We start from the raw sequence: 23,415 nt of genomic DNA, 5'->3' as shown, positions 1-23,415 counted from the left end.
CATATCTCCCTCAAGTGCATCTAATGGGTAAAGATTAATTTGCATCCAGAACGTTAGTTGCAAAGAAGTCCAGGAGAGGCAATTTTTAACTATCAAACTGGAAAGAAGGTGGAACAGAGGTTGAGCCAGGCAATCCCCAGGCTCCTCTGTGTACAAAAACTGATACCAACTAGCTATGACATGAAGAAGAAATAAGGAAGCAGTCTTCCTTCACAGCTCATCAAACAGAAACATTTTAAAAGAAACTTAAAAGAGGCTTTTTATAGATGAGAGCTTTCAGTCATGCCAACTGACTTCTAACTTTGCATTAGGAAATGGATTTAAAGAAAAGAGATGATTAAAGAAATACAAACTAGCCTCCTATCTTATCTGTCAGTTGCAGCAGTAGAATGGTAGGAAATATTTACTTTGTAAAGTGTGTGCAAATGAATTCTGTGCCTCTTTGTTCCAGTTGCAAGGCCAAGGAGCCATCCTTGAATAATGAAGGAGAAATGCTTTTTTTCCTTAGAGATCCGAAGTCATTACATTATTGTGTGTGTGCACAGCCATAACAAAAGGCTGAACTAATCCAATGAGTAGATTTTTTTAGAAAAAAGTTACACATGTATTTTTCTGCTGAGACTCTCAAATGACTAGTCAATTTATACAAACCTTGGAAAACCAGTTTGCATCACTGAAAACATGGTGTATATCCCCCTGCTCTCACCATATTATTATTTATTTATTTATTTATTTTTTTTTGAGACAAAGTCTCGCTGTTGCCCGGGCTAGAGTGTCATGGCATCAGCCTAGTTCACAGCAACCTCAGACTCCTGGGCTCAAGCAATCCTTCTGCCTCAGCCTCTCAAGTAGCTGGGACTACAGGCATGTGCCACCATGCCCGGCTAATTTTTTCTATATGTATTTTTAGTTGTCCGGCTAATTTCTTTCTATTTTTAGTAGAGACAGGGTCTCACTCTTGCTCAGGCTGGTCTCGAACTTCTGACCTCGACCTATCCTCCTGCCCCGGCCTCCCAGAGTGCTAGGATTACAGGCGTGAGCCACCGCGCCCGGCCCATATTATTTATTTCTTAATGCAGTATTTCCGGTTGTTATCAGCAAACTGAATTGCTAGTTAATTGACATGCTTCATTCATGTTCCCTGTGGAAAGAAAGTAGCATGTGCAGATGAGGCAGAAATGCAGGTGAGTGGGCCACGTTCTGTGTTGTCAGTGTGAACAAAGCATCCCTCCTTTCCCTGAGTTTCAGTAAAAGAATGCCAAGTCACTCGTTCTCTAACTCAGATTATATATTGGCACCTTTACACTTTTCCTCTAAATGCTCCATACGTGTCAGCTATCATTATTGTTATTATTCCTTTGCCTACTTTTATCCATTGTTTTTTGCTGTTGTTGCCAAAATGCAATACAAGAAAGGAGATGCTCTATACATTGTGGAATGTTAACAAGTCCCAATAAGGGCCGTATATCTTCAGGAAGAGACTGTTGAAGTGCTCTGTACTTTGAGATGCCACACTGAATCTCTTTTATTATATATAGTACTTAGTTGCTTCCTATTTGGACCTTTCACAATTTCCTACAGTTTTATTATCAAATTCATTCAATTCTGTCACATATTGTAGTTATCTACATAACTACACATCTACGTATCAGTTTTCTGAAAGTTCTTATCTGCTGATGTCAGTACCATCTTGTGAGCTTTTGAAGAAAAACAAGAAGTTTTTCATTTTTGTGCTCAGTGTAATGCTTCTCATTCAATATAAATATTCATTTCCAACTACTCCTGTTTGCCAAGAAGGTTTCCTATGTCCCACTTGGGTGGACCACTGCAGTGCCCTTGCTAGAACCGTAGGGAACCAAGTAGAGTGTTTTGATGTAGCTATTTCTAAATGTACTTTGGTGAAATATTCATTGAATATTATTAGACATGAAGGGCCAAATTTTAACCTTCACACAGGATTTTAAAAATATGCGGGGTGTGTGTGTGTGTGTGTGTGTGTGTGTGTTTGCGGAGGTCAGCGTGATACAGTGTGACGGTATGTGTTCCCGCTTTGAGAAGGCTGCGTCCCCTGGGTTGGGATTAGCTCTTTCCTGCTTAGCCGAGGACTGTCCCTTTTAAGTCTGCCTGGTTCAGTGTTTGCAGGAATTACTGAATAAACTCTATTTTGGCCCAAGATATATTGCTCAGGAAGAGCATAAATTTCTTTGGAAATGAGTGAGGGAGTATCAGGAATGTTAGAAACCACAACTGTGCTGATACAGTCTGAGAAATATTTCCTTTTGGTGCAATAAAAACAAGGTTGGCTCTCCACTCTCTTACATTGTAATATAAATTACAAACTACACTAGTCATTTGTCCTCAGAATATTCACCTAAGGCCATGCATAAAGAATCACTAGGCAGCAGTGCACCCCACACGGACACTCATTTCCAGCTCCCCAGGTTGGCCGGAGGCTCCCTGTTGTGCTCCTCTGGGCCTGAACCCACAGTGTCCTTGGCCTGTGGGAAACCCAGCAGGACACTGTAAAGTAGTTTGTCAAAATAGCCTTGTGAAAATGAACATACACATTTTCTTTTCTTCACGGTAATGTGCTTAATAGAATTCTCGGAGCTCCTAGATATCCCTGAGTCCCACAGCAATTTTTTTCTTCCTTACGAAATTTGGATCATACTATATAATCTCCCCAATTTGGTAGTTTGTTTTTTAACTTATTAATATTATTGTAATCATTTCTCCAAATACATACCTTTGTGACTGGAAGGCAACTAAGGGGAATGGTGTTTGGTGGGCGTGAATCTTTGCCAGACTTTTGTTAGGCTCTGTTTTTAGGCTTGTGTCTGGCTGCTTTGTAAGAGAAACCTGACCTAGGGCTTAACCAAATAGATGCTTATTTATCTCAAGCAATAAGTAATTAGAGGGTGGGTAGTTGAGGGCTGGATGATAGCTATACATTGCCATCAAGCTGTCAGGCTTCTGTCTTCCTACTCAAACATCCTTAGCTGATGGCCAAGGAACCTCCCAGTGTTGGCTCAGGATCCCGGCAGAAGGAAGAAACAGAAAAGCAAAATTGGACAGACTCCTGCTTAGCTGTCGCTGGTCAGGACTGAGTCACACAGGTGGGTCTTAACTGCAAGAAAGGTTAGGAAGTTCAGTGTTTCAGCTCTAGGGAAATGCACCACACGAGCCGACCTACACTGTCTGCCTCAATTTTTTTCATGTGTTATCTCTATCTTTATAGCAACTCAGTGCTTGTTATTATTGTGTCCATTTCATGGATGAAACTAAGACTGAGAGTGGTTATATAACTTATTTAAGGTTCCAGAGCTGGTAGCTGGACGGGCTGGGATGTGAAACTTGGCCTGTCTGATTTCAAAGGTTTTGGTTGATTGTCTTGTTTAAAAGGCATGGGTTCTAGTGGATTGGTTGTTCATTCTTATCACTCAGTTACCTGGAAACCATTTTAAGGTTTTTCACTTCTCTTATAAGAATACCTTTATAAGAAATGGAAACATTTCTTTTGCAGCTATTGGGAAGAAAAAAATAGAGTGTAGATATGCAGGCTACAGGATCCTATACAATATTGCAGTTTCCCTTTGAAACTGTGGTTTCCATGCAATGCTGTAGTCTCCCTTTGGCTTTGAGATCTCCAGTAGCCCATGTTGAAAGGAGAAATAAGAGCAGTTCCGTTATTTTGATTTTTATAAAGGAGAAATCCAGATTCTCAGAGAGAAGCCTGATTATTCTTTGCACATTGCTTCTTTGTTATAGGAATCCAGAACATGGTTCCACTACTGTTGAATAATTCACCCTCTTTTTCTTGACTGAACTTTGACACTAGAGGACTGTGTAGGGTAGAATCTAAAGATCTGGCCTTTCTATGATACTGTTTATGGTCCCAGACAAGTCATATAACCATTTTCACCCTGAATTTTATAATTTGCAAATTGGAGCAGTTAATACCTGGTCTTCATATTTCTGTATTATTATGAGAAACAAAGTTAAAATGAGTTAATGGATGTAAAAGTGCTTCCTAACAAATGCACTGCACACCATGTGATGATAATATTACTGTCATTATCTGTCTAAACATTTATGGACTTAAAGATTTCCTTGGGATTTTGGTAATGCCAGGAATGGATGGGGGAAAACACAAACAAAAACACTACTAGAAAAGGGGTGAAATCAATTTCAACAGAACAATTCAAATAAATCTCTTGAATCTGGGATTTAGGGAAATATTATATTTCTATAAAATATTAATGGAGAATGCTACAGACTCTGCCAGTTGTTCATTTGCATCATTATATTTGGGTAATCATCGTGATAAACTAAAAGTACAATGTGAAATAAGGTATTAATTTCCAGTGAATTAAGATTTTGTATTGGAACGAAGGGTTAATATCCACTATTCTTCAAATTGCTCTGTAACTGAGAAGGTGAGTGTGGATCATCACAGGATGTCCAAATATCGATTCTCTTCGTAGGGAAAGGAAAACACATGATTAGAAATGAGGTGGTACAATGGAGTTGCCCAAAAGAATAGCTGAAGGGTAAAACTTGTTTTTCACATTTAGAAATAATTAAAAGTTAACACCCTTTCTCTAATAAAAATTTGCAGGTTGTCTCTATGTTTGAGAATAAAATGAAAAATAAATGTAAGGAATGATCTATCTCGCATGGTGTAGATCTTTCTAAAGTACTTGACAGTCTGTAAAATTTAGAACAAAGACTGATTATGGTTCAGGCTTCTAGCTTCCTGGGAATAATTGGAAAGAATGCACCAATTACCACCGAGTCAAATCTCATCCGGTAGGTCCGATGGGAGTCACAATTTTCTCAGGACATATTACTGTTTCATATAATAGTTTCTTCTTAGGTTTGGTGACACAACAGGGTGTTTTCCTGCAGAAAAAAAGCTGGTATATCTTTATTTTTTTTTTCTTTTGTTGGTTTCTTCATCTTGTTCAAATCAATTCACTATTTTCCTTCTAATTCACTATCTTCCTGCTGTTAATTGGCTGAAATTCTTAGATGATAAGTGAGACAGCCCAACATTCTTGTTACCACTCATGGCCTGACTAGCCATGCCCTATTAACTTAAGAATTCAGAACTTCTGGGTAGATGGGAGATGGATCCTAAAGCTAGACTTGCCTAACAGGATGGAGGAGGGGTTGGGGAGAGGATGGGGGTGTGGACATAGCTGTGGGGGCTAAAAGGAAGTCCAGCCAATGGTCAGACTTGTGGGACACTGTTGGCAATAACCAGAAAATAATAAGGAGTAACATGATGTGCCAATAGTATGCAGAACTCAGAGATCAAAATGGGGATGGATAGAGCTATACCCAGAGATCCAGATAAAACAGCATTGACTTCAAGTTCCCAGTCTCTAGGCTGGAGGTTTTGGCAACTGGCAGCTTCCAGAGGTGCTGACCAGAGAAAGGCAGGGCTTCCACCTTCTAAAGGCTTGTGGACTGATCGTTTATCGTGGTAGGGACACGAGTGAACAAGGTGAGGGTCCCCAATACCGGGGTCAAAATTAGAGACTGAAATGCAGTTACTGGAACTTGGTATGAGCTGGGAGGCAGGGTGGGAACCTGGAAGTAAGACATAAGCCAGGTGGCTACAGCCAAACCTCAGAGCCAGGGCCGGAAGGGAAGTACAACTTGATGGTAAATCCCAGGGCTGTGGGTGACCATCCCCAAATCATTCCCTTAAAGGCCAAGATTGGCCTATGCCTTGCAGAGCTCAGTCTGAATCTGCAGTGACCCAGCTGTAGGTTCGGGATATATATGGAGGTTGAGAATTAGGCCTGATAAAGCAGTAGACATTTTCAGACAAAAACATTAGGTTTTGATCCTCTTCTGTGTCTAGCTCTGTGGAGGCTGACAGCACAGAGGGAGCAAAAACTAAGTGGATGGAGGGAATTGGGGCCAATTGTTAATTAAGAAATTATAGAAGCAGCTTTTCAGAAGAATGGGTAAGCGGATAAATGTGGTGAGAAAATTTAGGATAGATGAGGCATGGGTCAAAATCTGCAAACTGTAAAGGAAAATGGAAGTGCTTTTTGAGGGTAAGATATCATTTTATATTCCAAAAAATATTATGCATAGGATTTTTCTTGCTAAGTATTTTTCTTGCTAAGTATTATTTCTCCTCTATACCTAAACTCAGAGCTTTTAGAATTTTAACTCCTTGCTAAGGAAAAAAAAAATAGGTGCTGAGAGAAAGGCAATTACAAATTAAATTAATTTGGTAATCGCTTTACCTGGGGGGGAGTCTGTTCTTAATAAAACACTGGCTTACAGTTCCCATATAAAATATGTGTCATCTGATTATTTTGCATAAATTTTTCTGTTTCTGGAGTTTAGCCTACTCTGATTTCATATACAATCTTGGGCCTAATCTATTCAGAGGGTAGCATATTCACAAAGTATTCTTTTTTTTTTTTTTGCAGTTTTTATGGTTTTATTTAAACACAAATAAAATGTGCATATGCGCTGTCTATTCATTTTTCGCTGTGCAGCCTGGCATTGGGATTGGTGGCTCTGATGGCCAGCTGGGCTGCTCTTTCCACAATGGCTTTGCAGTTCTTGGAGGAAACATTATAAGCAATCTCGGCACAGTGAGATTTGTTGCACGTCAGCAGCACTTCCAGCTCCTTGACGTTATGGACCAGGAACTCTCGGAAACCACTGGGCAGCACGTGCTTTGTTTTCTTGTTGCTCCCTCCCATAACCAATGTTGGGCATCAAGATCTGGCCCTTGAATCTTCTCCGAACTCTGATGTCAATACCTCTGGGTTTCCACCAGTTACGCTTAATTTTGACATATCAGTCTGACTAGTGCCGGATAAACTTCTTGGTCCTCTTTTTGACGATCTTGGGCTTCACAAGGGTCTGAGAGCAGCCACGATGCCGAATAGGAGATGGCTACCACCTCCATAGGCAGCTCCAAGAAGAGAGAGCAGAAGGTGGTGCGCAAAGGCCCACAAAGTATTCTTAATTCTGGAGCCGTAATTTACAAATTTTCTAGTTGTTGTACCTTGTTACAGCCTGATGTAGACTTTGACTGTAACACCCAAGGTCAGTAAGAACTGAAATAACTACAGTTTCCAGGGGCTGCCAGATGCTTGACATGGAGATTATTTGAGGACTTTTTTTAAAACCAAAGGCCAGTGATATTTATGGACACAGGGAAAAAAAATACAGTGCTTCTATATGAGCCGTAAAACTTAGTGTAAATTGAGAATCTGAAAAATACAATCAGAGTTGAAATTAAATTTAAAATAAGGATTTGGTGCATCAGAAATTCCCTTTCACATTTATTGGACTTGCCATCAAGGCTCATATGCCCTGCTGCCAGCACAACTATCCTTTCCCAAAATTTTGATGATTCTATGTAAAATAAGTCGTCAGCCATTCATTCATCAAGTATTTATTGAGCAACTACTATTGTGTTCTAGGGAGCACCCTAGTTCCTGGGGAAATAATGGTGAGTAAAAATAGGCCCAGTCCTGCGCCCACTGGGTCCTATCCTCAATGTCACATAGGTTCTTTACCTTTGATGTGTTCCAAGTTAAACTCTGCCCCTCCTTCCTGCTTCTCTTCTTCTATTTCTGGTCTCAGGTAATGACACTATCATCTACTCAGCCACTTGAGCTGGACATCCAGCTATTATGTTTGAATTTCACTCTCCAAATGCAGTTTTATTTCTTAAATATTTCTTGAATCCATTCCTTCTTTTCTTGCCTCTCTGCTGCTGTGTTAGTTCAAGGCTATCTGACTATCTGGACTAATTCAAGAGCTTTCGAAAAACTTTCACTATTCTCAAGCCTCCTCCCTAAAATATCCTCTGCCTCACCACCTGTCGTGCAAATAAGAGCAAATGGCCAAACAGCACACTCCCAAAGCCGGCTGGTGCAGTGTTCATGGAGAAAACACATGGACAAGGACAAGTAGCAGCTAGCAGATATTCTGTTGTCTTTTCATTATTAAAACTGATGAAATTCTAGACATTCTAGAGTCCAGGAAAGGGACCGTGAAACTTGCCCGGGATTTTTAGTTGTCTAATTAAGGGATGCACCAACCCCCTGGTGTGATTCGGAGACTGTGATAGTATGTTCTAAGACATGGCAGAACCTTGGCTTTGGCCTGTTTTATCAACTCATTGTTTGCAGATGGTAGAAAGCCAGTGTAGCCGTGATTGGTGACTAGGGCACAAGTCTTGCACATACAGTTGAATGACAGAGAGGGCCAGAAACAGAATTCATCACATCAGCTATGGTTGGGCAAGAGCTAGCCTCTTCCCTGGCATGATGGGAATACTGGGATCCATGCAGTGCTACTGACCAGGACTGAGGGCCTTAAACACTGGGCCCCAGCTGGTTTCCATGAAACCTTACAGGAGGCCACTTGCTCTTCTTGTTTGCAGGGGATCAGCCTTGGACTAGTTAGTCCTTCCTGATTACCACCTATAGGATAAAGTTCCAACTTCTCTAAGTGGCACAGGTCTTCAAGATGTGAATTCTCTGAGAATATGGCTAATGAAAGCTTATCCACTACCACCCACCTTCTTTCCCCTGCTCCTCATTACTGTATACTCTGTTATACTTAATACAAAGTGACTTGCATTTCTCCAAACAAAACAGTCATCCTCTGAATGCTCTTCACATTTGCACATTCTGTTCCCCCCGCCAAGAATGCCCTTCCTATCCTTGTCTATCTGGTGATTTCTTGTGTATCCTTCAAGGTTCAGTTTAAAGTACCTTAATTTCTGTAAAACCTTCCTAGTTCTCCCTCCCAAATCTTAACTGCCCTGGCATGTTGACTAAAAACCTGTTCTTTTCTCCCCCAAATTTGTATGTATCTCTGTTACTGTGCTGTTGAGTAACAATCATTTGTTCACATGACTGAGCCCCTTGAAGCAGCACCTAGACTGGCCCTGGCACATAACACATCAAGTGGTAAATGAAAATGTGCTAAATGGACACTAGAATGGATGGCTGTTCTTCCAGAGCCTTTGCACCCACCTGGCATCAACCTAAATGTTTTGGAAGTACTGCTTGTGCCAGAGTAACCCAGGATCCGTCCCATGCAGGCGACAGCAATGGAAGGAGGAAAGTTCTGGCCATTTTCAAGATAATGGGTGGAGTGTGGGATGATGATCCACAGTCATCCTCTGAGTGCTCAGAACTTCATCCTAATCTTGAGATGACAAGATTGTACATTTCTGAAGTTGAGTCATAATATTGGTTCTGGACATGTAGTTACTTTATTTTTGTTTGTTTTGCTATTATTACTCACTTTTAAGGCATGTTCTCAAGAAACTGTTATTAGATGAAGTTGAAGGATATTTTGATGTTAGTGAAGATAATTTCTTTCTCTTTCTCACACCCATTCCTTATTTTCCACCATTGCCTTTACCATCCTATTCCAAGTGACAATGACCTCTTGCCTAAAATTCTACAAAAGTGTCTCATTGGGCTTCTTGTATCTTATGTGGCCTTCTCTCCAGTCCATTTCCACATTGTAGCTTGAGTTTGCTTTTTAAAATGCAAATAAGATCTTGCCATCACTTTGCTTAAAACCCTTGGTTGTCTTCCCGTTGATTGTAGGATAAAGACAAACTCCTTAAGACCTGTCCTCTTCCTGTGGCTCCAGTATCCATTTCCACAGTGTTTTCTCTCACCCTGCACACTTTGCCGTACTGGCCTTCTTTTAGTTCCTCATAGACACTGTGCTCTCCTTCTGTAGGACTTTTCAACACACTGTCTCTTTGCCTGGAAGACTCTTGCCTCCTCCTACCTGCTTAACTTACGTTTATCGCTGGCATCCTGTTTGAGCATCATTTCCTCGGGGGATCTTCCTCACAGCACCGGATGCCTCTCACTTGCAACTTCGTATTCAATTGTATAAGTATTTGATTCAAGGTTCTTTCTCTCACTAGCTGGGAAGCTCCCCAGGGATAGTGTTTAATCTGGGGGGGTAGGGAACTATAGTATCTCAGTTCTTAGCATCGTGCCTGGGATACAGTAGACATTCAACAGGTTTTAGTGGCGTGAACACGTGAGTGAGTTGAGCTGCTTGGTTCTGCTATATACAATCACCAAGTGTATCCTGGTAGACCCATGGCCTATGTTCTGGTATAAATATAAAGACTTGGGCTTCATTAATAGAGAGTGAAGGAGAAAATCCTCACACTGGAAGCAGTCAGCTTGAGAAACCTCAGAATGACTGTCACATACTGAAGGCTTTAGAGGTGACCATGGAGATAGTCAAACAGGGTTATACTGAGCCCCTTTCGTTGGTGTGACTCGGTGTCACCCTTGTGTGGTTAGAGATCAATACAAGTCTCAGGTGTTGCAATGAAACCAATCTTACAAGACACCGTAATGGAGACATTGCTGCTCATTCTGAAGATTGAAAATCATAGTCAGAGATGTCAGCTCAGCGGCCCTCTGCCCTCCCCCATCCAGAACGAAATGGCAGAGAGCAGCTATGGAGCAAAAAGCTTAGCTGGCTCCTGGATCCCTTCCCTGCCGGGAACTGGTGTCCCCAGGCTCTCGCCCCCGTGCCGGGGCTGTGGTGCTCTTTCTTTTCTTCAGTCTTCTAACCATCCGATATTCCTGTACCAATTTCCCTGCAGAATGAATGAGTGGGATTTGTATTTTGAAATCATTGCTATTATAATATCACCATCTTGGAAATTAACGCACTGCCTCCCTGCTGGTTTTCAAGTTATCTTGGCCCAGCTGCTGTAGAAAAACACTTTGTCGTCTTTGTAGCACCGTGGAGCCAATGTGTTTAGGAAACGAGCCAGTCGATATAGCTCCCAAACAACCTCTTGCCAGAGACAGTAATCATTTTTTAACCCCTTGGAACTCTAAACAGGAAAAAGGTTTCAGCCAGGTTAAAGACACTAGACTGAGTGTGTAGTGTAGGTAATTTGAACAACCATCCTTTTACTGAAAAACGCTGTGACTTTTCTGGAATTAGTAAAGGACATAAATTAAGTAATCCCTGAAGACTCTTTTTCGATTATACTCACATTTTGAGGAGATGGCCTTGTAAAAGAAGCAGCAAAGTGCTCTGCAATATTCAAAAGTAAGAATAAAACAGCTCAAAAATTAAAAAGTAAATTACAGTCATTAACTTCTTAAACCATTTTATAATTTCATTGCTGACCTTTTTTTTTTTTTTGGATTATGAACAAATACAGGCAAGGAAGGATTTAGAAGCTGAAGATTTGGGCTTAGGGAAATAAATATTTATAGGTAAGGCTTTATACGATGTGAGGGCCAGGAAACCTTGGGGAGGAAAGGCAAACTATTATTGTATGAATAAAAATAGTGGTAATTAAATGTCCATAGGTTATGTCATGTCTTTTAGAGAGGGTACCTGAAAGAAACATAAATTTCACATTTTAGGTATATTATACTTTGGGAATCTTGATGTGTAGAAACTTCCTTTCACTTTTTCATTTGGGTTGAGAGAAGATGTAAGAACAGAGGAGAGGTGCAGAGAGCAAGGGGCGGAGAAGCCAGAGTACGGAAGACGGCATCAGTAAAATTACGTAAAGCAGAGAAGACACTAGAACAATGTGATTCTTGGAGCTTTCATAGTTTAAAGATATTAAAAGCTAACATTTACCAAGTGACTTCAAAGTTCCAGACGTGGCACTTTTCATAATTATCATTTTATTTAATTCTTTCAATGACTCTATGGAGGTAGTTTCTTATATTTCCCCCTCACTCCATTTCGTAGATGAGGAAGCCGAGGCTGGGAAAGGTTCAATCCCCGTCTCAAAGTCACCTAATAAGTGGCAGAAAACTATGATACTATAATTTGTGTGAATAATCATTTTAGTCTTCGTGGCTTGGGTGTCATTTCTATGACGTGGGCACTGAGAAGATGACTGAGGAATAATTTAGACATATTACATGTATAAATACAGTTTATGTATGTGATTGTTCCATCTCTGTGGAGTTGTTTTCAATTAAGACGTACTTGAGAAGTGTTAAGGATTCAATTAGCCAACCTCGAACTTTCTATTGCCAGTGTTTCTTGTGGGTTTGCATTATGTTTAGTACACTTGAAAGAAAATCATTACAGCCTCAAAAAATCATCCTGTTCATGGAGGTTTTTTTTTTTTTCCTCATTGAGTCAGTTAAGGGATATGTGAGCCAAAAGGTTCATGAGAGCTATTGCTGACAAAACAAAGCCTCGTTTTGGTGAGGCTCCTTTTGGACAGAAAAAGGAAATCCATGTATCTATGGGAAATGCAGAAATGAAGAAACCACCCTCCCGCATGTGAAAGGCTGCCACAATTGGAAGAGAGGTGGGGTGGCAATGAAGAGTGGATGCAAGTGAATATGGCCAAATAAGTAGGAAAAAAAGAGACATATTTTAATGAAGTTTCAAATGTTTTCATTTACTAATTATGACTCCATAGCCATGGATACAAATAAAGCCATGAATATAAACTACTTATAACTCCTACAAAAGTTTCTTATCTGAAGCATATCTGTTTAGGGGAAAAATTATATTGAACGTGTTTTTATCTTAATTCACTGTTTTTATTTTAAAAGGCGAAAGATTTATACGATCTGAAGAGAAACCAGAGTATACTGTTTTTATTTTAAATTAGAAATAACAGGTAAGTTCATTTAGGTAAATTAACTCAATTCCCCCAAATGTAACCTTTTAGGTAAAATGTCTAGGACGAGAATTCAATATATTAGAAAAAACCTACCAGAGAGTGGGTTGATTATGTTTCTGCAGTTTGATCAGGTTTTGTGGATACACTCTACAACTATAGTTTGTTGAGAACTGACTAGGCTCTTTGCTAAATGTTTTGCATGCAGTATCTGATAATCCCAACATATGATGCTTATATTATTGTCTCCATTTAACATGTAGAAACTGAGACTGAGGGATATTAAGAGACCTGCTTACGACTTCCCAGCCAGACACTGGTTCCAAGCTGTGATTTCAAGTCACGATTAAAACTGTGAAAGTCAAAGTCTGCAAATTTAACCATTTAAACTGCACTGACCCTTTCCTCTCAGATTAAGTAATACAACATAAAATGATTACGACACGATGAAGTCTTTCCACTGGCATGTCTGAAATATCTGTAATGGTATATAGGGAGATTCCCACTGTGTTTTTCTTATGGACATGGGTGCTATTCAGCTGCTAATTTCCATCGATATGACCCACATTGTTTCAGGGAAGCCAGATGAGGAAGTTGAGACATAGGTGTTCTCAGGCACACTGGTGCAACGAGCATGGTACAATTTCTCTGGTGAGCAATTAAACAGTATTAAGTGTATCAAAAGCCTTACTATGTGCTTACCATATGGCCCAGCAATTCCACATATAAGGATTTATCTTAAGGAAATAAGTGGATGAGTGCTCAAAGTTATGTGTCTCAGCTCAGTAACAGTAGGAGGAACTCTATGTGGAATGGGTTAGTGATAGTGATTGTATTACAAGGGCATCTTGAAGGGGCTCTTGTATGGTGCTTTACATGAAATTAAGCGGCCTTTATTGTCCATGTCAAAGGAGAGAATAGAGCGAGCTGTCCCCACCTTCCCCAGCTACCTTCTGGGATCTATCACATTTCAAAAATGAGTATAACAATGTTGTTTATCATAGTGAAAAATGGGGAGCAACCTAAATTCATCAACATTTAGGAATTGGCTAAGAAATGACCCATCTAGACAATCAAATACGATGCTGGTATTAAAATACTGATGGAAAGATATCCATAATATCTTGTTAAATAAACATGCATATTACAACAGTATGGATAAGATGATCCCGTTTTGATTAGTACACAAACAACTGTTTAGGATGAGAAGCTGAGAAACCACTGTGGGTAATATCTGAATATTATTTAATGTTATTTTGAAAACAAATTATGGAAACTTTTAAAAAATTCTTTGGACTTCTCTTTGTCACTTAGAGTCCTGAAATTTTCACCAACTGCCTTACAAAAGAACTTCTTATTTCTCCTCTGGCAAGGAGAGGGGACTCTCTACCGATCTTTGGATAAAAGTTCCCTAAAACGTATTTTCCTACATCTTTCTGAATAATTTAAAATTTACACTCATCTCTAAGTGCCTACTTTTTGAATAAATGTAAGTCTGCTAGAGCCCTGTCTGGTGTTGAGTAGGATATGCAAACTGGCTATTAGCAAGCCAAAGATGGCCTTCAAATTTTGGCCTTTATTATTTAAAAAAGTCATTTGAACTATATGCCAACATTTAAAAACTAGGAGATTTCACATTAAAATCTAGATTTTTGTGTCACTTAAGGAAAAAAAAAATCAGAATATCTGGCACCCCTGGCTCCCATGCCAATCTGTAGGGTCTGAGCAGTTCCTAATTCTGTTGGTTTGGTCATGCTACCTTTGTTTGCCACAGTTTACAGCACTCCTTATTGCCTTCCTTCTGCTCGTTTTTGTTACCTGCCTGAATTGTATAGGCATTTGATTTTGCAACTCCTGTGCACTAGACTCTAAAAGAATCTAAAAAGTTTATCTGTATATCATTTAGCAATTTCCTTAACCTCTATATCAGTGGTCTGAAAAAGTGAACAAATTTGCTCCATTTGCTTAGATAGATTCTTGGCATTTCTCTAGATGGCTTGGGGATGGATTAAATCAGCCAATCAAAGAAAACATCTATGTGCCCCCTATCGTAGGCTTTGAGGACACTAAGAGTTACATGGTTTATACCCCAGTGGGGCTTATTCTCCATTTGTGCATATACAAAACAGTAGCTAGTAAGGTGATTCCAAATACCAAGTGCCTACAGTGTCTGGTTAACAGGACCAACAGTAAGTGCTGTAGGTGTTTCTGTGGGAGTAGGCAGGATGTGGATGCTGATCCCAGAAGATGACATTGGTCAGGGAAAGTTCTGGGGCAGGAATACCTTAGGTTGTATCTGAGAGTGGGCAGGATCTGGTGGGCACACTATATTGTGCATGTGAATTCTGTAGGGGGACTTCAGATTTCTAAGGCTCTACCCAGAGATTCTATTTCAAGAGTGCTGAAGTAGGACCAAGAATGTGCGTTTTTAATACACATTCCATGTGATTCTGATATATGTGGGCCGCACTGTGGAGAAAGGGTAGAACATAACCCAGGCAGGTCGGCTGAAATATTAGAGGTAGGAGTGTGGGTGGGAAATTTAGAGGCTACAAAATTCAGCTGATTGGACGCTGGTGTGAGGGAGTCCTGGGAGATTGTAAAGGGAGGAATACTAAGAAGAAAGGGATGCTCTGGAAATAATTTCTTTTGTTTTTATCAGCAAGAAAGTATGACAGATACTTCTTTATAAAGTTGGGGAAATAAAGCATCAGCAGCAGCAAGTTATTCCGCCAAAGAATATTCTCTGCTTGATTTCTTCATCTTTCGAAGGAATATTAATAGAATACTTATATATGAGACAATCAATGATGGGCATACTTTTTTTAAAAAATGCAGATAGTAGTTAATTAGCAGACAATTGATCCTGGTCCTGCTAGTTCGGGTGCCTAATCAGTTAAATTGGATTAACAGTGTAGCAATCTGTTGCATTAGCGAGTAATTGCACACTGTTTATAGTTGAACACAAAGTGGATGTCGTCATTCACAACACCTTTCAGTGGAACAAATACTAAACTGAAGTAAAGGGTTTTTGACTCGGCAGCTTGTATAGTGACTAGTATATGGTGGTTGGTACTCAATAAATACTTGTCCAATGTCCTTAGCTGAAATTTGCTTGATGTTTATAGTTCTTCATTTCTGAAAAAATTGGTTAGATTAGTGGTTTTCTACATCATCACAATTCCTTGGGGGTGTCTAAGTGTCACTCCAGAAATAAGAGAGAGAACAAGAAAAAATGGGGAAGGGGCACCCACCTCTACTTCAAACATTATCTTCTCTTTAGTTTTTCTATATTTTATTTTCAAATGGGGGTTTTCTGCCTATGACCTTGTTTGAGAAACAACAGAAGCTTCCATTTTAAATAAAAAAAAAAACCCAGTAGCAACAGTAAAATTCTGGAAGTCTCTAAAGGGTTGAAGAAATGATTTGATTCAATTCCACATATATTTACTAGCCTGTGTGTAGCTTTAATACATCATTCTCATGACTCACTGAGCATAAATGAGCTCTTGTCTACTTGAGTTTTTGAGCATTCTTTGCACCTGTAGGGAATCTTATTGGACACTGTGCCTATAGACACTTCACAGATCTTAAGGTTGAAAACTATTCGGGCAGGTAGGTAACAGAATAGGGAAGTAGAAGGAAGCGGAGACATTGCAGCAGCTTCGACCAAGGTGGGGAGACAAATTCAGGCTGTGTTTGGGGACGCAGAGATGAGTAAAATGCTGTGGAGGGAATATTGGGTGCATGCACAGATACTGGGGTGGCAGAGAAGAATGAACTGAAAGTTTGGGGTGCTGGGTGGGTCCTAGGTGAGTGCCTGAATGAAGATACTAAACATTTTCGTCTGCGGGTAAGGGGAAACATGGTACATTTTTTACAAAGAAGTGATTTGCAGCAGCCTTTGTTTTAGAAGCATTAGCATATGAGAGTGAAGGATTGATGATGGGTGAGAACTAGAAACCAACTTATGGTAATAAGCCATTAAAAAAAAAATACTTACATTGAGGGTGGAAAGAGGCGAATAGAAGAGACTCCATAGAGGTAGGTGTTAGGGTGATTTGAAGAGAGAGAGGGAAGCAAGAATGACTCCAAAATTTCCTCGCCTATGTTGCTGAGAAAATACTGGTCTACTAAAAATAAAAATAACAGTTATTGATCATTTACCTTGTGTCAGACATAACTCATGTAATCCTCACGACTGTGCAAAGTGGGTATCATTATTACAAATGAGAAGCCCAAGGCACTAAAGTTAAGTAACTTGCCCATGGTCACAGGGGAAACATTAAAACCAGGGGTCGGATGCAGGCAGGCAGGCTACAAGATGCACAGGAAGATGTGCTTTCTGTATTTAGAGAAAAAGAATCCTTCAGTGGTATTTCCAAGGAGGGAATTGCAAACACAAGGTCTAGCACTGGCATGAAGCTGAGTTCCTGCTGCTGCTGCTTCTGTTTTCTGCTCTACTCCTGATTGGCCGCTACCTTTGAAATGTTGTATTAATACATGCTCTTCATATTTCCTTTCCTTTCCACCATGAAAAAGGAATAAAACCCAACAGTTTTGAGGACTTTTGAAATGTGGCCAACATGTGGCCTGAAGTATAGGCACAGCCTTTGTCACTGCTTTGGTATTCATGGGTCAGAAACAATACCAGTAACAAATATCAATTAATTGGAAATTGACTATGAAGTGCTTAATACATATGCTGGATGGTCACATGAACTGATGCTGTATGGGATTGTATCCAGAATACAGAGCATATGTGACACATACTGAATATTCCTTGGAATGCTTCAGTGTTTTTTTATAATGGGTTGAGTAAGAAAATATAATAGGCAAATGGTACCCAATGTATTCACATAGGTCAATTTCCAAAGAGACATCTTGTGTAGAAAGCATCATAATACTAATGTTATTAGTAGAATGGGGAATATAAATCTTAGCAGCAGCTTTCTGGAAATTTGTTTTCATATAATTGAAGAACAGTTAAATGTCCTTGAATGGTAGGGATCTGCAAATATTCTATAATTAGTACTTATAAATATATATCCCCAGAGAAAGTTTCGGGTAATGTTTTCTTAAGGGTTCAAGAATTAAATATCTGTAATGAGAAGCATTTTTTTCCTCTGAAATAAATGAACTAATTACCAGATAGTTTCATCGTAAAAATGCTCATGCATGCAAAGTAAGAAAACAGCTGAAATTTTAATTTGGACTTCCAAGGGGCTAGTTAAATGACTGAAAAAGCAAATGCATGTTAGCTTACTTACTGGAAAGGACCAAAGCTGCTTTTGATTCAGCTGCATCTTGTCATTATTTTGCTTGTTTAGCTGGGCACCATGCTTGCTAGGAATTCACATGTAGGAAGTTGCCAATCCTTGGCTGAAGTAATGAAGCAACTGGGGTACAGGGATAAAGAGATGTGCATCTGAGGAGTATTATCGGAGGGTTGGGGGCTTAATTGGTGCACTGGTTAGAATGTAATTAGGTCCTTGAGCAGGGCAGTGCAATTAAATATGTCAAGGAGGGCATAATTAGGTGGGTGGCTGAATGATGTAATTACATTCATAAGAGGGGGGCTATAATTAGATGCAAAGCAGGGGTGTGTATTTAGATGCCAAAGTTGAGGATATAATTAACATATGGGCAAGAAATTAAATTATGTGTGTGGGTGAAACACAATTATGTGTGGGAGTCCGTGTGGATATGTGAGTGAGGGTACATAGAAATGAATGGGTTGGAGAGCAATTAGATGTGTGAGTTGATGTTCTTATGGACAAAAACTTGAAATTTTCATCAAAAAGGGCAAATGTGTTTTGATATAGTGACTAATAGCAGGTGGCATGAAGTGACAGCCTTTCAGACCACTCTGAAGACTTGCAAAGCAAAACCTGCTTTTCCAATATGATTGAGACCAACATCTAACACTGATGTTGATTCTTAATTGTGGTATTTGTCGCTGTTCTAAATACTGAGTGGCTGGATAATTTTTCTAGATTTAAAGCACAACAGTAAGACAAAGAAAACGTGCTCCCTCTTCCTATCAAAGAGAAAAGGCTTTGGAGAAGAGTACTAGGGCAAACAACGAAACAAACCACAAACACAAAACCCCACTACCCCACCACCAAAAAAACCCCCACAAAAACTAATTATCCTTTGTGTTATCAAGTATGAAAATGAGCACCACTTTTAGTTAAAAGAATATTACATAAACTTACATGTATAACAAAAACACGAAACTTAGTTATGGTAGCCCAATTATTTTAAGGTTCTAAAACAATATTTACTCATAAATAATTTGGCATTCTCCCAACATACAAAAGCAACAAAGCAACAAATGTCGGCCGCAGGTAAAAGAGGAACTAGGGAATGGGAGAAGAGAGCTAGAAGAAGAATAATCGAGGGCAAGATAGGTGAAAAAATTATTCAGTGCATCTGAAAGACTTCTATTGAAGCAGTGAAGGGTGTTAGGAGTTACAATAATAATCTGATACATCCTGTATTAAATTTAAAACATGGAGTCTTCTTTTGCCATCTTTAAAAGCAAGAGAGCATTTAAAATATTGATTTGTTGCTTCATTGTTGAAATGAGAGATAGTTAATTGGCTACCAGTCTGATTAATCTAATTCGGTCTAACATTCAGTTCTGTTAGACCCGGAGCCTCAGAGCCTCCTTAATTCAGTTCAGAACGTGTCAGTTCAGACAGAGAGAGCTCCGTTGTTGAAACAGTCCTGGTGGGTTGCTTCAGGGATTCGGAACTTTTGAGATTTAAGAAAGGATCCAAAAAGAATTCAAGAAACCTAGATTTAGGGTTATTTTTTATAATGTGGATGTAGGGACATCATAGCCTGCCCCCAATCTTTGGTCCTGCCCTTTAGTGGTTCTACAGAATATTTTCTATTCTTAGATTCTGATTTTACATCAATGCATGATGCTGATATTTTCAATTAGAGAGATGCCTCAAAGGTGTCCAGGTGGCCTCTTTACAAAATTATTATAACTTAATTTGTAATCAGAAGTGCTTTTTTTTTTTTTTTTTTTTGAGACAAGGTCTCACTCTATCAGCCAGGCTGGAGGGCACAGTCATAGCCCACTGCAGTCTCAAACTCTGGCCTCAAGCAACCCTCCCTCTTCCACCTCCCAAAGTGCTGGGAGTACATACAGACATGGCCACGGTGCCCAGCCCGGAGGCACTCTTAATAAGATGTTGTGTATTCCTGTAAAAATAATTATCATAACACTGTTTAATCCAGTTCTCTACCTACTAAGTGGTTTGTTGACATTTTTCTTTTCCTCCTTGTACTTCTTACTTTCTCCCCACCCTCCAAGACCAGCTCAAACACTACGATTAATGGTTTATGGTGGGTAACTCAGGTGCTTATAGAGGTAATGTAATTATCATTCGAGACGTCTGGTTATGTCTGTGGGCTGGAAGATGAGTAGATACCAGGTCTCCTTGTGCCGGTGGTCAAGGTCAGTGCTGGCGCTGCTGTCCGGGTAGGGGTGGAGTCCCAGCTCCCTGGCTCTTTGTCCTCTCCTGTGGATTACCCTGAAGGGGAGGAAGTCGAGGCTTATGGCTTTGCAAATGACTCTGGTAAATAAGCTTTTTTCACTTAATTATAAAGACCCATTTGGGGATGCTCTGGTACTATATACATATCGCATGAAAAACAGGGTTTAATTTCTTTAGGTTTTCATAGCATTCTTCCCGAAGTCATATTGTCAACTGGGAATATTTTCACAGTTGGCATTGTGGTTTGTTTTTCAAAAAGTCTTCTTGCCTCTAACACATCTTTTTACCTTCATTCATGGCATAAAACCTCAAGAGCCTAATTTTTGTTTGCCTTTTTTAAAACCTTCCTAAGATTATGTAATAGAACAGAAAGCTCAACTACTTTTCTTATGCCTAAAAACCACAGATGTCAGCTTAAATGTCACTTCTTCAGAGAGATTTTTCCCTATCTTTATAGTACTGTGTACTTTCTCATCACTTTTGTTAAATTCTGTTTTTATGGTTAGAGTATAAACTCCATGAGCGGGTCCATGTCTGTTTTGTTCACCATCCGACTCCCAGCTTCCATGACAGTTTCTGGCCCATAATGGGTGCTCAACAAATAATTGTTGAATGAAAAGGGAAGTTAGGTATCGGCTATTAAGAAGAGGAACAGGCGATGTAGCCTGTGGAAGATAAACGTAAGGAGTACCTCACAAGCAAGATTCTGAAGGGCTTTATTAACTAACTCATATTTAGAATGACATGGTTTGTATTTGTTCTTCAGGGTTGGAGGGGGGTGTGTGTGTGTGTGTGTGTGTGTGTCTCCATTACAACAGAAGACAGGCCACCTTTAGTCCAGGCACTGCTGAGAATAGATAGATGCTTGATGAAAATTTGCTGATTAAATAATTTATGGAACAAATTTTGGATCATCTAATCTGTGCTTAGGGATATAGAGTGTCAAATAAAAAAGATATGATACTTGCAATGATTCCTACAAAAATGTATTAGTACATTTTAAAACTCATGGCTTGATAGAAGTGGTAGATATACCCTCAAAGGACCAGTGATCAAAAATATTTTATCCAAAGTCTATAAAAATCTTTAAAATTGGAAATATCGCACATAAAGATAGATGGCATATTACAGTGGTCTAGCAGAATAATGATAATTTTTCCCCCTAGGGAATTTAATTTTGCTAGCATATAATACTGTATTAATATCATATATTTATGTGGGACTTCAGAGTTTCCTAATGATGTCATTAATGCCTCACCTTATTTTAATTTTCATGATCACCCTGGGAGATATGTGGGATGTTTATGATCATGGCTGATTTCTAGTGAGGCCCTGAGAGGTTAAAGGGCCTGGCAAATCAGAGCTAAATCCAAATGCTTAATAAATATGATCATTAAGAAAATGGCCATTAACAGATGGAATAGTTATAGGTGAAAATATTTGGACAAAGATCCATAGGATGAGTCAGTGGCTGAGCAAGAGCTAAAAACATTTTTGAGCTCATCATTGTAGTTTATCTGTCTACTCTATCCTTTCACTTAGAGTAGATTCTTTAAAGTTAGCAAGAGTGTTATAGTATACTATATTCTCAGATCAATGGATATGTTCTTGCCTGGGCACAAGGAGATACACTTGAAAAGATAGCATGCAAAGCCTTAATAAAAATACTCTCTGTTAAAATCATAATATTCCTGTGGCAAAGGATGACCAAATCCTTTCTATGTAGTATACTCAAAAAAGGAGAACACATTGTTCATATGTCATTCTGGAAAACATTGGCCATGGCCAAGGTGAGATATTCCGTGTCTAAAATAGGATAATGAGAGTATTATCTCAATTACTTTAAAAAATCCATGGTATTTTCTCAATTCAGTGTTTTTTCTGTAAAGCTTTGATGTGCTGTTATTGTTCACTGATGTATTTATCAATGCCCAGAGAGTGCACTCAGGCACTCAAGAAATATTTATTGAAAGGAAATGAAATTGCTTGTGTGAGGGCTAGCAGCTGACAAAATGAAAAAGGAGCAAGTAAATGTTATTAGAAAACAGTCAGAAATGGCATTAATTCTTGGACTTTTGTTTGTGGGCTTTTGGGGGGAGTATTTTAATAGTGCATGGATATCATAGTTAAATTTTCTGCTAGTAAAATTATTCTTAATTATTAAGACAGAATTAGGTAAATCACTGTTTTACTGTGTCCCACAAAAACCATGAAATGTAAGCATTTCATGGCTTGAACAAGTCAGTGAACTCCACCGGAAGGAGGAAAGAAATGAAAAAAGGGAAGGAAGACGAATGGACCACCATGCCAGTGGCTTGGTGAGATGCTTTGTGTATATGTGATCTCATATAATCTCACATAATCCTGTGCAATGTCATCCTCCTGCAAAGATAGGAAGGAGAATGCAGAGGAGTTTGACAGCATACCCACAATCCCTCAGTCCCACAGTTTGCAAGCTGGGAGGTAACGTTTGTATCCAGGTCTCTGTTGCTGCTGCTGCTTCCCAGATCTGCTTGTTTTGGGTCCATGTTCTTGCCAGAAAGCCTGGAGTTGCCAATACGTTGGGTTCAATTAAGAACCTCTCTTTAACAACAATGAGAAGGGGCTTTTAAACTGGTTTTTATAAAGAAAGCAAAGTAAATATTAATATAAGTTGAGGATGAGTGAATTCACACTTTTCAAATAAACTATATCCAAATAGATATGCAAATATACATGTACAGCTCACTGAACTCAGGTTTTTGCCCTTACGACTGAACCAAAACTGTCTTTGTCAAGGTCACCAGTGACCTCTATGTTGCTAAGTCCATTGACAATTTTCACTGTTATCTCACTTAATTTATCACTAGCATGTGATGCATTTTTTTCCTTTCTTCTTGAGGTACTTCTTTGTTAACACATTGACTGCCATACTAGAAAAAAATTTTTTTTCCTTGGGGCCACAGTGTTTTATTACAAAAATAGAATAAAAACTTCAAAAACAAAATATCCTTTCTAATTTAATGAAAAATTTATTTTTTATTGTTTTCTGTGTGTGAGTTATATGCAATTAAATTATCAATATTAATGGTAACAATAGGAACATCAACAAGCAAGATTTTCACGAACGAGCTGCAGTTACATATGCTTCACAAGGCCCTGGGCTCAAAACTAGTGTGAGTTACGTACAGCTCACGTGACAGTTAATGTGTTAAACTTGGACTATTCTTAGACCTCTTCTGTTTTCTGTCTCTACTCATTCACCAT

At 39.2% G+C, this 23,415-nt stretch overlaps 1 protein-coding gene and 1 pseudogene across 1 annotated transcript in view; one reads left to right on the top strand and one right to left on the bottom strand.

The window, feature by feature from the left end:
- ST8SIA1 (ST8 alpha-N-acetyl-neuraminide alpha-2,8-sialyltransferase 1) overlaps positions 1-23,415 on the top strand; it is a 151,203-nt gene that overhangs the window by 59,249 nt on the left and 68,539 nt on the right. The gene's annotated exons all lie outside the window — the stretch shown is intronic.
- LOC138396710 (large ribosomal subunit protein eL32-like) lies at positions 6,507-22,697 on the bottom strand (annotated as a pseudogene).

This window comes from Eulemur rufifrons, chromosome 16, assembly GCF_041146395.1.
Source record: "Eulemur rufifrons isolate Redbay chromosome 16, OSU_ERuf_1, whole genome shotgun sequence".
Classification (NCBI taxonomy): domain Eukaryota; kingdom Metazoa; phylum Chordata; class Mammalia; order Primates; family Lemuridae; genus Eulemur; species Eulemur rufifrons.
Note: the sequence above shows the minus strand (reverse complement) of the source record. Positions and strands in the feature narration are given on the sequence as shown.